Source organism: Budorcas taxicolor, chromosome 3 (genome assembly GCF_023091745.1).
Source record: "Budorcas taxicolor isolate Tak-1 chromosome 3, Takin1.1, whole genome shotgun sequence".
Taxonomy (NCBI): domain Eukaryota; kingdom Metazoa; phylum Chordata; class Mammalia; order Artiodactyla; family Bovidae; genus Budorcas; species Budorcas taxicolor.
In genome coordinates this window covers 35,643,113-35,657,370 of record NC_068912.1, presented here as the reverse complement: position 1 = coordinate 35,657,370, position 14,258 = coordinate 35,643,113, and the positions used below count along the sequence as shown (strand labels likewise).

The window sequence follows — 14,258 nt, the reverse complement described above, 5'->3', positions numbered from 1 at the left end:
GGCCTGTTTAAAACCATTCCCTTAGATCTTTTCCAGACAGGAATTAATAAAGCATCCTGCTTAGGATCGCAAACTGACCTGGAAAACAGACCCACAACTGCAAACCCATGTCTTTGCCTGGATACTCCAGACCAGATCTCCGTCTGCTGACGTACCAAGAGCTACGCTAACCCATTACTCACACTGAACCTGTTTTTTTGCTGTTGTTTGACCATGAGCCAAGCAAAACGAACATTCATGTGGAGCACTTGGCAGCTGCCCCGCTCCAGAATGCGCTTTTCCACAGCCCGGGAGAGGCTTTGAAGCTGGCCTCCCCTCTGCTTTGGCCCAAGCTGGGAAATCACCCTGGGAGGAGCAGAGATCAGCCAGCACTGAGTCACACTGCCCTTCAGGTCAGGCGACATTCAGGAAGGGCCTGGCCTATGGGCCTCATGACTGAGCAGAATGACTTGGCCAATTCCTTGGGCTTCAAAAGAGGTTAGACATCACGCAAGAGCCTTTTTACTGTGTCTCTAAGGTAAAGAGTTCAGCCGTTTACACTCATACTTTGACATAAGAACATCCGTCATTTTGCCTGCATGTCTTGAGTTGGAAGAGTATCCCGCTGTAAGGCTTTAGAAATATCTTGCAAACTCACACTCAGTTTACCAATAATTAATTACAGGACATAAATATACATATATGAGACAAGGATTCAATACAAAGAGTGTAAGAGTGAATGCATAGATTAAAAAAACAAATGAACTTAGAACACCAAAGGAGAGAATGCAATAAATGAATGAAGACTGAATGAATCCCAGGAGATCCAGGTTTTAGTCCCTGCTCTGTTCCTTCATGGCCTCTCATTTAACCACTTGGACATCAAGAGCCCCATCTAGAAAATGGCTCAGGGAGATGATTCTTGGTATCTCATCCAGTTATAAAGGGTTTATTGTTTGAACTGTGTGCACACATAGGTTAATAATAAAAAATCAAACCAGTTTATAGTTCACAGCTATCAGTAATATTCAAGCAGCTTCTACATGAGCCAGAATCCAAGAGCATCCCAAAGTTGAATTACACCACATGATTAACAAATTGTGATCATTTGAATTTTGAGTGTCACAGGGTCAAGCAACTCAATCTCTGTGATACACATCATCACCTATTATATTCAATATACATCACTTATAATATTCACCTATAAATATTCTAGACACATTTACTCCCAAACTATTTAGAAAACAGCAAAAAAATGTGTATTACTTACCCCAGGCTTATACTGCTATTCTCAGATGGACACAGATGAGCTCTTTAAAGCTGTTCCCAATGTAAAGAGGATAACCTGGAAGAAATAATGAGTTTGAGTCATTTTAGTTAACTAAGCATCTTTCAATTAATGAACAATTAAAGGAGTGCCAAAGGTCACATGAATTCTTGAGACTTCCCTGATAGTCCAGTGGCTAAGACTCTGTGCTTCCAACGCAGGGGCCAGGTTTGATCCCTGGTCAGGGAACTAAATCCCACATACCTCAGTCCACACGCCACAACTAAAAACTCTGCATGCTGCAACAAAGATCAAAGACCCTGTGTACCACAACTGAGACCCAGTACAGCCAAATAAATAAGTATTTTTTAAAAAACAATTCTTAAGTTTAACCAGATATGAAGCCTTATTATCGCTATCATAATTTAAAATATGACATACTCACTACTTCTGGCTGGTCTTTTTTCTTTACTATTGCACTCTGCTAATTTAAATCATACTGCGAGTCGGCATTTCAAGAAGTTGAGGATGAAACCATCTTCAGCATACGAAAAATGATCACCAGTGTGTGAAATGGACCTGGTGCTCTCCCACATCTCCAAGTGATGTTTCCCTCTTCCAAGCTGCCCTGTGTGCTGTGTGCTTAGTCGCGCAGTCTTTGCGACCCTATGGACTATAGTCTGCCAGACTCCTCTCCATGGGATTCTCCAGACAAAAATATTAGAGTGGGTTGCCATGCCCAGCTCCAGGAGATCTGCCAACCCAGAGATAGAACCCAGGTTTCCCACATAGCAGGTAGATTCTTTACCCTTTGAGCCACCAGGGAAGCCCTCCAAGCTGCTCTACATGTAATTAAACTACAAATGCAAAAGGGCCGCCTACATCAAATGCACACCTTTCTTGGAACATGTTGTGCCAATGAGAATTAAAGCAGTTATTGGGAGGGATTAAGAAATAGTCTTCAGGATCAAATGCCTCCAGTACTTATTATTGTAATAAGAATGATATTTTAGCAAATATGAAGCTGATAAATTTTACCTTCCCCCAATATGTTTCACTTCATCCACTTTTGACATCAAGAGATAAAAGACCCATGGGGGAATAAATAGGCATGCTAAAGTAATTTAGAGGTCCTCTCTGCCCCAGCAAGGCCATAGTCCTTTCAGAAGATGTTTTAAATTCCTCTAAGATATTAAGATTAGGACTTCCCTGGTAGCTCAGATGGTAAAGTGTCTGCCTACAATGCGGGAGACTTGGGTTCAATCCCTGGGTCAGGAAGATCCCCTGGAGAAGGAAATGTCAACTCACTCCAGTATTCTTGCCTAGAAAATCCCATGGACGGAGGAGCTTGGTAGACTACAGTCCATGGGTCACAAAGAGTCAGACACGACTGAGTGGCTTCACTTTCACTTTCTTTCACTTTTCAAGATATTAAGAACCAAACCTGGAAGATCGACATCATAGAATTTCATCAGTCACGTACAGGATCCTTCTCCCTCAAAGTTTAGCCACAAAGCTGCAGGTGGACCAAAGGAGGCCATGAAATAGAAGAAAAAGAGAAGCCCTTCCGCTCTGATGACTGGGGGATGGTGGCTGAGTGACAGAAGGCAATTAGAGACCTGGACAATGTAGAAAAAATAATAAGACATATGTTCTTTGATTTAGTCTAAGTTAAAATTAAAAGACTGCAGATGAAGTGAAACTTAATGAGAAAACATAGGAGAAAAGAACCCTTTTGTCATTTCCATTTTAACCTCTCAAGGTAGTGTGTATTCTCAGAATTTAACAAATAGAATACTAAATAATACTTGCATCCCATGGCTTCAGGAGCAGAGGAATAAGGAGCCCATTAAAGAGACTTGGCAGGTGAAGAAACAATGTGAATGTGAACAAAATCCATCACCTGTTTTGTTTGTGGAGCAAGAGGCCTTTGGTTTAATCTTTCAGGAATGAACCTTCTATTGTAAAACATACAATAACCACAAAATTTGTGAAGCATATTGAATATAGATGTAACATTATAGGAAACAGAAATTATTCATTTAAACTGTAAATGTTATCACCAACTTGAGTCAACTGACATACCATTATTAAATTGTGTAGATTCTTTTGTAAATGAGAGAGCTCCAGACTCCCTAGTCTAACTTTTCCTTTGCAGATTGAATGAATAAATGTTGCCTCTAAACATTTCTAGTTTTAATACAATGTGAAACTATGTTCTCCTACAATGGTCTGTTTGTAGAATGAACCACCTACGCTGGAGGCCAGATGGAGGATATGGAAGAAACTCAAAGGTGAACTTCGCAGGTGACTCAGTGGTAAAGAATCTGCCTGCCAATGCAGGAGATGTGAGTTTGATCCGTGCGGTCAGGAAGATCCCCTGGAGGAAGAAATGACGACCCACGCCAGGACTCTTGCCTGGAGAATCTCATGGGCAGAGCAACCTGTTAGGTCCATGGGGTGACAAAGAGTTGGACATGGCTGAGCGCACACACACATGCACAAAGGTGGACCTCCAGAGCTGGGGTGAAGTCAATCAGCTCGAACTAAGTATGGATCCTGACAGAAGAGAGCAGGAGTAACCATGAATTCACTGACCTCAAACATCTGCGTCAGATGGCTGAAGAGGGCCAAGTCTCACTCTGGGACACCCCAGCTACTCTCTCTGCTACCATAAGTTTACATAAACCACCCCATACGTGCAAATGTACCTAAATGTCATCTATCTTGTACTTGGGGCTTCCCTGGTGGCTCAACGGTAAAGGATCTTGTATTTAACCCATCTTCAAAGTGGATGTAGAAGTGGAAGTATGACTGAGTATGCAATAACTGCATAGCGAAAAGCCAAAAATTACCTAAAGGGCTGCTTTCATTATTAGTTCAGGATAAATCTAAAGACATTGAGGACCATTTTCCCCCTGCTCTGCAGTGAGTGGGGATCACCAGGAAGACTAGATTAGTCATAGATAACAGAAAGAAAATGCATTCACTTTGCAGTAGTACAGGGGATGGCAGAGGATGAAATGGTTAGATGGTATCACCGACTCAATGAACATAAATCTGAGCAAACTCCAGGAGATAATGAAGGACAGGGGAGCCTGGGATGCTGCAATCCATGGGGTCACAAAGTTGGACATGACCTAGCAACTGAACAAAAAGTATAGTGAGTGAATTTGCACCTTTGCTAAACTGCCTATGAAATTAGAGTGACAATGAAGACTCTGATCTAAGGGGCGCCTGGGAAGCCTTTTCTCGCATAGTCACCTTTCTTAACTTTTTACAGGGAAAACCAGCTTGTCCTTATCCTGGCCCAAAACTCCAAACTTCTCAGTAGGTAACAAAGGTAAATGTATTAAGTACAGATGGTATTGAAAATGAACCTTGGGGGTGAGAATAAGCTCACTAGTTAATCTGACATTAATTCAGAACTGTTATCCTTCTAGTTTCTGTGAACCATGCCCTAGACTAGAGGAGTAAGTTTAAGTAAAGTAACAACTAAACATCATTGAGCACCTAATATGCGCCAAATGCTGTTCAACAGAACTTTCTGTGATCTGCATTGACAATATGGTCAGTTCAGCTCAGTTCAGTCACTCAGTCGTGTCCGACTCTTTGCGACCCCATGAATCACAGCATGCCAGGCTTCCCTGTTCATCACCATCTCCCAGAGTTCACTCAGACTCACGTCCATTGAGTCAGTGATGCCATCCAGCCATCTCATCCTCTGTCGTCCCCTTCTCCTCCTGCCCCCAACCCCTCCCAGCATCAGAGTCTTTTCCAATGAGTCAACTCTTCGCATGAGCTGGCCAAAGTACTGGAGCTTCAGCTTTAGCATCGTTCCCTCCAAAGAAATCCCAGGGCTGATCTCCTTCAGAATGGACTGGTTGGATCTCCTTGCAGTCCAAGGGACTCTCAAGAGTCTTCTCCAACACCACAGTTCAAAAGCATCAATTCTTCGGCACTCAGCTTTCTTCACAGTCCAACTCTCACATCCATACATGACCACTGGAAAAACCATAGTCTAGATGGACCTTTGTTGGCAGAGTAATGTCTCTGCTTTTCAATATGCTATCTAGGTTGGTCCTAACTTTTCTTCCAAGAAGTAAGCGTCTTTTAATTTCATGGCTGCAGTCACCATCTGCAGTGATTTTCAAGCCCCAAAAAATAAAGTCTGACACTGTTTCCATTGTTTCCCCATCTATTTCACATAAAGTGATGGGACCAGATGCCATGATCTTTGTTTTCTGAATGTTGAGCTTTAACCCAACTTTTTCACTCTCCTCTTTCACTTTCATCAAGACACTTCTTAGTTCCTCTTCACTTTCTGCCACAAGGGTGATGTCATCTGCATATCTGAGGTGATTGATATTTCTCCCAGCAATCTTGATTCCAGCTTATGCTTCTTCCAGCCCAGTGTTTCTCATGATGTACTCTGCATAGAAGTTAAATAAGCAGGGTGACGATATACAGCCTTGACATACTCCTTTTCCTATTTGGAACCAGTCTGTTGCTCCATGTCCAGTTCTAACTGTTGCTTCCTAACCTACATACAGGTTTCTCAAGAGGCAGGTCAGGTGATCTGGTATTCCCATCTCTTTCAGAATTTTCCACAGTTTATTGTGGTCCACACAGTCAAAGGCTTTGGCATAGTCAATAAAGCAGAAATAGATGTTTTTCTGGAACTCTCTTGCTTTTTCCATGATCCAGCGGATGTTGGCAATTTGATCTCTGGTTCCTCTGCCTTTTCGAAAACCAGCTTGACCATCTGGAAGTTCATGGTGCACGTATTGCTGAAGCCTGGCTTGGAGAATTTTGACAATATGGTAGTCACCAGCTATGGCTTTAGACCATTTGAAATGTGGCTAGAGTGACAGGAAATAAATTTCAATTCTCATTAAATAGCACAAGTGGTCAGTGTCTAGTGCTATTGTATTGGACTATGAAGGTTCATATAAATGTTAAAATATTTGAGGCTGTAAGCTAGAAAGAGATACGGGGCATGGGAAATATATTAACTTCAATCTCTGATATTTGAAAAGCAAATCAAAGATTACATGTAAATAAAAAATGATGTCCGCTTTCCAATTTGCATAAAGCTAGCTCTGCACTGAAGTATTGGGTTGACCAAAAAGCTTGTTTGGGTTTTTCTGTACCATCTAACACCAACAAACAAATATCTAGGGAAATTACATGTATTACATTCTCCTTTTGAATTCTGGTTATGAATGGAAAGGAGTTGAAGTTCTGTTCCTGAAATTGCTTATAAAGTGCTTGGAGGCTGTAAAAGACTGCAATGCTTTTGCTTCTGTATTTCAAAATTTTCCTCCCTTTTCTTACCCCATTCCACTTCTTTACCAGCATGGGCTTATTATTTTTTTTTTTTATTGTTTCTTTGCTTTTATTTCTCAGAAACAAGATGGTGAGAAATAACATAAGAAAAGCTAAGCATATACATTTTACTATATAGCTTCGTGCAACTCAAGACAATGAAGAGGCATTTCGAATACCATCAGCCACAATGCTTTCCTATCCTAGAGATTATATTTTACGGTCTTAGTGAGTCTGAAACTTTACAATTTAGGTTTGGATTCGATAAGGAAAAAAGGCACATGAGAATGTTAGCAACATCCTTGATAGGCTGGACTAGGAGGAGGGAAATATTCAACAATAGAGCTAGCATATTTCATCCTTATATATTTAAATTGAGAACCAAAAATTAAAGTAGAAAGGTAAAATAGGAATAAGTACATTTTAGAAACAATAGTGCATATGCTCCCCAGTATATGCTGACTAATTAAAACAGTCAGAAGAACTCCATCGATCAGCAAGAGGAATTAGAAAAACACATACATGTAAAACAACTGCTCTGTCCATCAGTTTGGAACCCAGTTGGGTGATGGCCTCAATTAGATAGAAGCACTGTAATTTGGCACTTGATGTTTACTCCATCTGTCAGGTTCTTGGAAAGTTTTGTTAAGGGTAGATGGAGCAATTATTCTAAATGATAGCACAAAAAGGCATTTGGAATACATTTCTCAGTCTGGAGAGCTTGGCTCAACACAGATTACAATGTTATAAATAGGATCATCAGCATGTCCTTGACAAGAATATATCAAGAATCTTCACAAAGCTGGGGAGTTTTCATTGTCTTATGCAATACAGTTACCAGCTCTGTCTACAAGTTGGGGGTACTCTATACTGGAGGCAACTGCAGCTCTCCCAGGTACCCACACTCAGCATCCATTCTCAATGCTCATAACACACGTGTACTAAGTCATTTCAGTCACGTCCAACTCTGCAACCCTATGGACTGTAACCTGCCAAGTTCCTCTGTCCATGGGATTTCCCAGGTAAGAATACTGGACTGGGTTACCCTGCCCTTTTCAAGTCTCTGGTGAAATGATTTGTGGGCTTCCCTGGTGGCTCAGCTAGTAAAGAATCTGCCTGCAACGCGGGAGACCTGGGTTCCATCCTGGGGTTGGGAAGATCTCCTGCTAAGCTAAGTCGCTTCAGTCGTGTCCAACTTTTTGCGACCCCATAGACGGCAGCCCACCAGGTTCCCCCGTCCCTGGGATTCTCCATGCATAAACATTGGAGTGGGTTGCCATTTCCTTATCCAATGCATGAAAGTGAAAAGTGAAAGGGAAGTTGCTCAATCGTGTCCGACTCTTTGTAACCCCATGGACTGCAGCCTACCAGGCTCCTCTGTCCATGGGATTTTCCAGGCAAGAATACTGGAGAGGGGTGCCATCGCCTTCTCTGGGAAGATCCCCTGGAGAAGGGAAAGGCTACCCACTCCAGTATTCTGGTCTGGAGAAGTCCATGGACTGTATAGTCCATGCGGTCACAGAGAATTGGACACGACTGAGCGACTTTCACCTCATTTCACTTAAATGGTTCTTTTGGTGCCAAACTTAATGGATTTTGAAGACTGAGATGTGGGGGAAACACGCGCACACACACACACACACACCATGCACACATTAACATTTTACAAAGGAACTCAAGTAGCTAATTCTTTAGCTATAAGGCTCATACCACCACCTTATTCTGAATGTGTTCATGCTGCCCTAAAGTTTAAGAATAATCAAAGTAAACGTTTATTGTAAATTCTTTTCAAAAAATGTAAAAGTTCAAAGTACTTACTAAAGACCTATCTATTTGATTACTCCTTAGATACTCAATTCAAAAAGTATAAGCAGGGACTCGATAAAAGAGGGGTGGAAGACATTGAGGGAACCTAACCTCCTCATCTGTGATTTCTAATAGTATGTATTTCAGTTCCAATTACTTTGATAAATAACACATGCTGCCACCCTAGACACACAAATGCAGCCAATGGCAGAATTGATAAATAAATTTTAAAAGATAAATCTTTGGAGAAAAATTTAATAAAACACCTCTGGACAATTTAAGAGAACTTTTTAAAACTTAACAGCAAATTTTAAAGATATTTTAAAAGAAATCACAAGTAAATATTACATAAAATGGTATACTAAACCTTTTGGACTTAATGAAATTAATGATTTCCTGGAAAAAATTGAAATCAAAATAGATACAAATGTGTTAATCCAATGAATAGACTCAAGAAGTTCTTGATTCTTAGTCAATAATCAAGAAATAAAGAGAATCTTTCCAAGATTTATCTTTCAAATACCTTCTACGCACAAGGATTGTATCAATGAGTTCAAAACTATGATTACGTTTCAGTTCAGTTCAGTCGCTCATCTTAGTAGCTACATTTTTTAGGCATTTACTATCTGCTTGAGATTGCGCTAAGTGACTCACATGCCTTGTCTCTTTAATCATCTCAATAACCTTATGATAGGAATTGTGCTTTCCACGTTTTGTCAAAAAAAATAAAGTAGAAATTGTGGCCTAGACTCAGTTTATAAAACTAGTATATGTCTGATCCAGTGGGCAAATACAAGGTACAGAAACTGTCTTAATACATGAAATATTCCACAACATGAAAACATGAAAAGCTACAAAATAACTGGATGAAGTAAAAAACAAACAAACAAAAACCCCACAAAAACCTGAAAAGAACAATATAAGAAAGAAAAACACAGACGAGTCTCATGATTGTAAGTGTATGGCTGTTATACAAAGTACTAAAACCTGAACTCTATTGTGTTTTTCCAACTTTATTGATGTATAATTGAGAAATAAAAATTGTAGATGTTTATAGTGTACAATGTAGTGTTTTGATGTATGTGTACACTGAAATGATTACAATAAAGCTAACAAATCCATCATTTCAAATAGTTATCTCATATGTGTGTGTGTGTATGTGTGTGTGTGTGTTTATGAGTCTGTGAATGTGGGTTGAGGACATTTAAGGCCTACCCAGCAAATTTCAAGTATATGACATGGAATTATTAACTATAGTCACCATGCAGTACATTAGATCTCCAGAACTTACTCATCCTGCATAACTGAAACTTCATTTCTCCCACCCTCCAGCCCCTGGTAATCACTATGGTACTTGCTACTTCTAAAAGTTTGACGTTTTGTTTCCGAATATAAGTGATATCATGCAGTGTTTATCTTTCTGTGCCTGGCTTGTATCACTCAGCGTGTCCTTTGAATTCATCCGTGTTGTCACAGACAGGGTTTATTTTTCATTGTTGGATAATATTCCATTATAAGTATACACATTTTCTTTATCTATGCATCAGACCTTGTACACTTAAATTATATCTATTGTAATTAATGCTATAATATCTCCCTGAGATGCTGATGCCACTTTCTTCAGATATGTACCCAGACACGGTATTGTTAGATCACATGGTAGTTCTACTTTCGATTATTTTGAGGAAACTTGATCATGTTTTTCATAACCAATTTACCGTCTCACCGACAAAAGTAACAAGAATCTGTCTCCTCTGCATCTTTGCCAACATTTGCTATTTCCTGTAATTTTGATAATAGTCATTCACACAGGCATGAGGTGACATTGCATATGGTTTTGATTTGTAATTCCCTGACGACAGTGATGTAAGCACTTTTTAAATATACCCATTGGTCATTTTTATGTTTTCCTTTGAAAAATGTCTGTTCACGTCTTTTGCTCAAGTTGTTACTTGTTTTCTTGCTATTAAGTTGAGTTCCTCATATATTTGGGATATTAATCCATTACCAGATGTGTGGTCTATAAATAATTTCTTCCGTTTCATAGGTTTTCACTCTGTTGTTTCCTTTGTTGGGAAGAACCATTTTAGTTTGATTGTCATTTGTATACTTTGGCTTTCCTTGCCTATGCTTTTTGTGTCATATTTTAAAAATTGTTGCTTGCACCAATGTTTTCTTCTATAGTTTTAAAGTTTCAGATGTTATATTAAAGTCTTTAATACACTTAGATTTTATTTGTATAATGGTATGAAATAACAGCTCAATTTCATTTTTTTTTTTTATTGAGGATAATTGCTTTACAGAATTTTGTTGTTTTCTGTCAAACCTCAACATGAATCAGCCATAGGTATACAAAAACCCCTCCCTTTTGAACCTCCCTCCCATCCACTGCCCCATCTCACCCCTCTAGATTGATACAGAGCCCCATTCTCATGCATGTGGGTATTCAGTTTTCCAAAACTGTTTATTATAGGAGAGTGTCCTTTCCCCATTGTATGTTCTTGGTACCTTTATTGAAGACCAGTTGACCATAAATGTGTGGACTCTTCCTGGCTCCCTATTCTCTCCCACTAGTCTATGTTTGTTATGCCAGCACTATATTAATTACTATTGCTTTAGTTTATAATTTGAAGTCACATAATGTAGTATCTCTAGTATTTTTCTTTTTGATGATGATTGTTTTGATTATTCTGGGTTTGTGTGGGTTCATGCAAATTTTACAGTTGTTTTCCTATTTCTGTGAAAATTGCCATTGAAGTTTTGATAGAGATGGTGTTGCATCTGTAGGTTACTTTGGGTAGATCACTATGGACATTTTAACAATTATTATTTCAATGTCATGAACCTCCATCCATAGTTCTTCAGGCACTCTATCAGATCTAGTACCCTAAATCTATTTCTCACTTCCACTGTATAATCATAAGGGATTTGATTTAGGTCATACCTGAATGGTCTAGTGGTTTTCCCTACTCTCTTCAATTTAAGTCTGAATCAGGCAATAAGGATTTCATAATCTGAGCCACAGTTAGTTGCCAGTCTTGTTTTTGCTGACTGTATAGAGCTTCTCCATCTTTGGCTTCAAAGAATATAATCAATCTGACTTCGGTGTTGACCATCTGGTGATGTCCATGTGTAGAGTCTTCTCTTGTGTTGTTGGAAGAGGATGTTTGCTATGACCAGTGCATTCTCTTAGCAGAACTCTATTAGCCTTTGCCCTGCTTCATTCTGTACTCCAAGGCCAAATTTGCCTGTTACCCAGGTGTTTCCTGACTTCCTACTTTTGCATTCCAGTCCCCTGTAATGGAAAGGACATTTTTTTTGACTTCCTACTTTTGCATTCCAGTCCCCTATAATGGAAAGGACATCTTTTGGGGGTGTTAGTTCTAAAAGATCCTGTAGGTCTTCATAGAACTGTTTAACTTCAGCTTCTTCAGTGTTACTGGTTGGGGCATAGACTTGGATTACCATGATACTGAATGGTTTGCCTTGGAAATGAACAGAGATCATTCTGTCATTTTTGAGATTGCATCCAAGTACTGCATTTAGGACTCTCTTCTTGACCATGATGGCTACTCCATTTCTTCTGAGGGATTCCTGCCTGCAGTAGTAGATATAATGGTCATCTGAGTTAAATTCACCCATTCCAGTCCATTTTAGTTTGCTGATTCCTAGAATGTCAATGTTCACTCTTGTCATCCCCTGTTTGACCACTTCCAATTTGCCTTGATTCATGGACCTGACATTCCAGATTCCTATGCAATATTGCTCTTTACAGCATTGGACCTTGCCTCTATCACCAGTCACATCCACAACTGGGTGTTGTTTTTGCTTTGGCTTCATCCCTTCATTCTTTCTGGAGTTATTTCTCCACTGATCTCCAGTAGCATATTGGGCACCTACCAACCTGGGGAGTTCAGCTTTCAGTGTCCTATCTTTTTGTGTTTTATACTGTTCATGGGGTTCTCAAGGCAAGAATACTGAAGTGGTTTGCCATTCCCTTCTCCAGTGGACCACATCCTGTCAGACCTCTCCACCATGACCCATCCATCTTGGGTGGCCCCACATGGCATGGCTTAGTTTCATTAAGTTAGACAAGGCTGTTGTCCATGTGATCAGATTGGCTAGTTGTCTGTGACTGTGGTTTTAGTCTGTCTGCCCTCTGATGCCCTCTCTCAGTGCCTACCATCTTAGTTGGGTTTCTCTTACCTTGGATGTGGGTATCTCTTCACGGCTGCTCCAGCAAAGTACATTTTATTTTTGGGGGGCTCCAAAGTCACTGCAGATGGTGACTGCAGCCATGAAATTAAAGGACCCTTACTCCTTGGAAACAAAGTTATGACCAACCTAGATAGCATATTCAAAAGCAGAGATATTACTTTGCCAACAAAGGTCTGTCTAGTCAAGGCTATGGTTTTTCCAGTGGTCATGTATGGATGTGAGAGTTGGACTGTGAAGAAAGCTGAGCACCAAAGAAATGATACTTTTGAACTGTGGTGTTGGAGAAGACTCTTGAGAGTCCCTTGGACTGCAAGGAGATCCAACCAGTCCATCCTAAAGATGATCAGTCCTGAATATTCATTGAAAGGACTGATGTTGAAGCTGAAACTCCAATACTTTGTCCACCTGATGTGAAGAGCTGATTCATTGGAAAAGACCCTGATGCTAGGAAAGATCAAGGGCAGGAGGAGAAGGGGACAACAGAGGATGAGATGGTTGGATGGCATCACTGACTCAACGGACATGCGTTTGGGTAAACTCCGGGAGTTGGTGACGGACAGGGAGGCCTGGCATGCTGCAGTTCATGGGGTTGCAAAGAGTCGGACACGACTGAGCAACTGAACTGAACTGATTCTTACAGTCCATGCATGTGGAATTCCTTTTATTTGCTTTCTTCAATTTGTTTCATCAGTATCTCATAGCTTTCACTGTGCAGTTATTTCACCTCCTTGATTATATTTATTACTAAATGTTTTGATGTTTATTACTAAATGTTTTATTACTAAGTGTTTTTGATGCTATTATGAACGGGATTGCTTTCTTAAATTCTGTTTTGGGTAGTTTATTGTTGGAGTATAAGAACCCAACTGATGCTTTTTTGTAAATTGATTTTGTATCTTGTGAATTTATTGACTTTGTTGGTTCTAACAAGTTTTTTTCATAGAGTTTTTAGGGTTTTTTCTTCAAATAGTTCATATTATCTGCAAACAAATAATCTTAATTCTTCCTGTCTGATTTGGATACATTTTTTTCTTGCCTAGGTGCTTGGGCTAGGACTTCCAGTGCTATATTTAATAGAAATGGTAAGGGTGTCTTATTCCTGATCATAGAGAAAAAGCTTTCAACTTATCATATTGACCATGATGTTGATGTTAGCTGTGGGGTTGTCACATGCGGCCTTTCCTGACTGACTGAACTCAACTGACCATAGTATTCTGGTAAGTTTGTATAGTATCATAGTCCTTATATTTCTGTGGTATCAGTTGTAACATTTCCTCTTTCATTTATCATTTTATTTATTTAAGGCTTCTCTTTTTTATTCTTAGTCTGGTTAAAGGCGTGTCAATTTTAAAAATTTTTCAAAATCCAATCTCTAGGTTTGTTGATCTTTTCTAATCTTTTTAAAGTCTCTATTCTTTTCCTGCTCTGATCTTTATTATTTCCTTGCGTTTGCTAGCTTTGTGCTTAAGTTCCTCTTCTTTTTCTGCTTATTTGAGGTGTAAAGTTACTTGAGATCTGTTTTCCTAATGTAGCTGTTTATTGCTGTATATTTCCCTCTTAGAAATGCTTTTACTGTATCCCACAAGTTTTCGTATGCTCTGTTTCCATTTTCATTTGTCTCAAGATATTTTTTATTCCCCTTTTGAATTTTTTTTTTTTT

General features: G+C 39.5%; 1 non-coding gene across 1 annotated transcript; it reads left to right on the top strand.

The window, feature by feature from the left end:
• The first annotated feature begins 1,424 nt into the window (after positions 1-1,424).
• Positions 1,425-1,495, top strand: TRNAG-UCC (transfer RNA glycine (anticodon UCC)). Its single transcript has one exon. It is a non-coding gene; the product is annotated as a tRNA-Gly (tRNA).
• Positions 1,496-14,258: the final 12,763 nt, after the last annotated feature.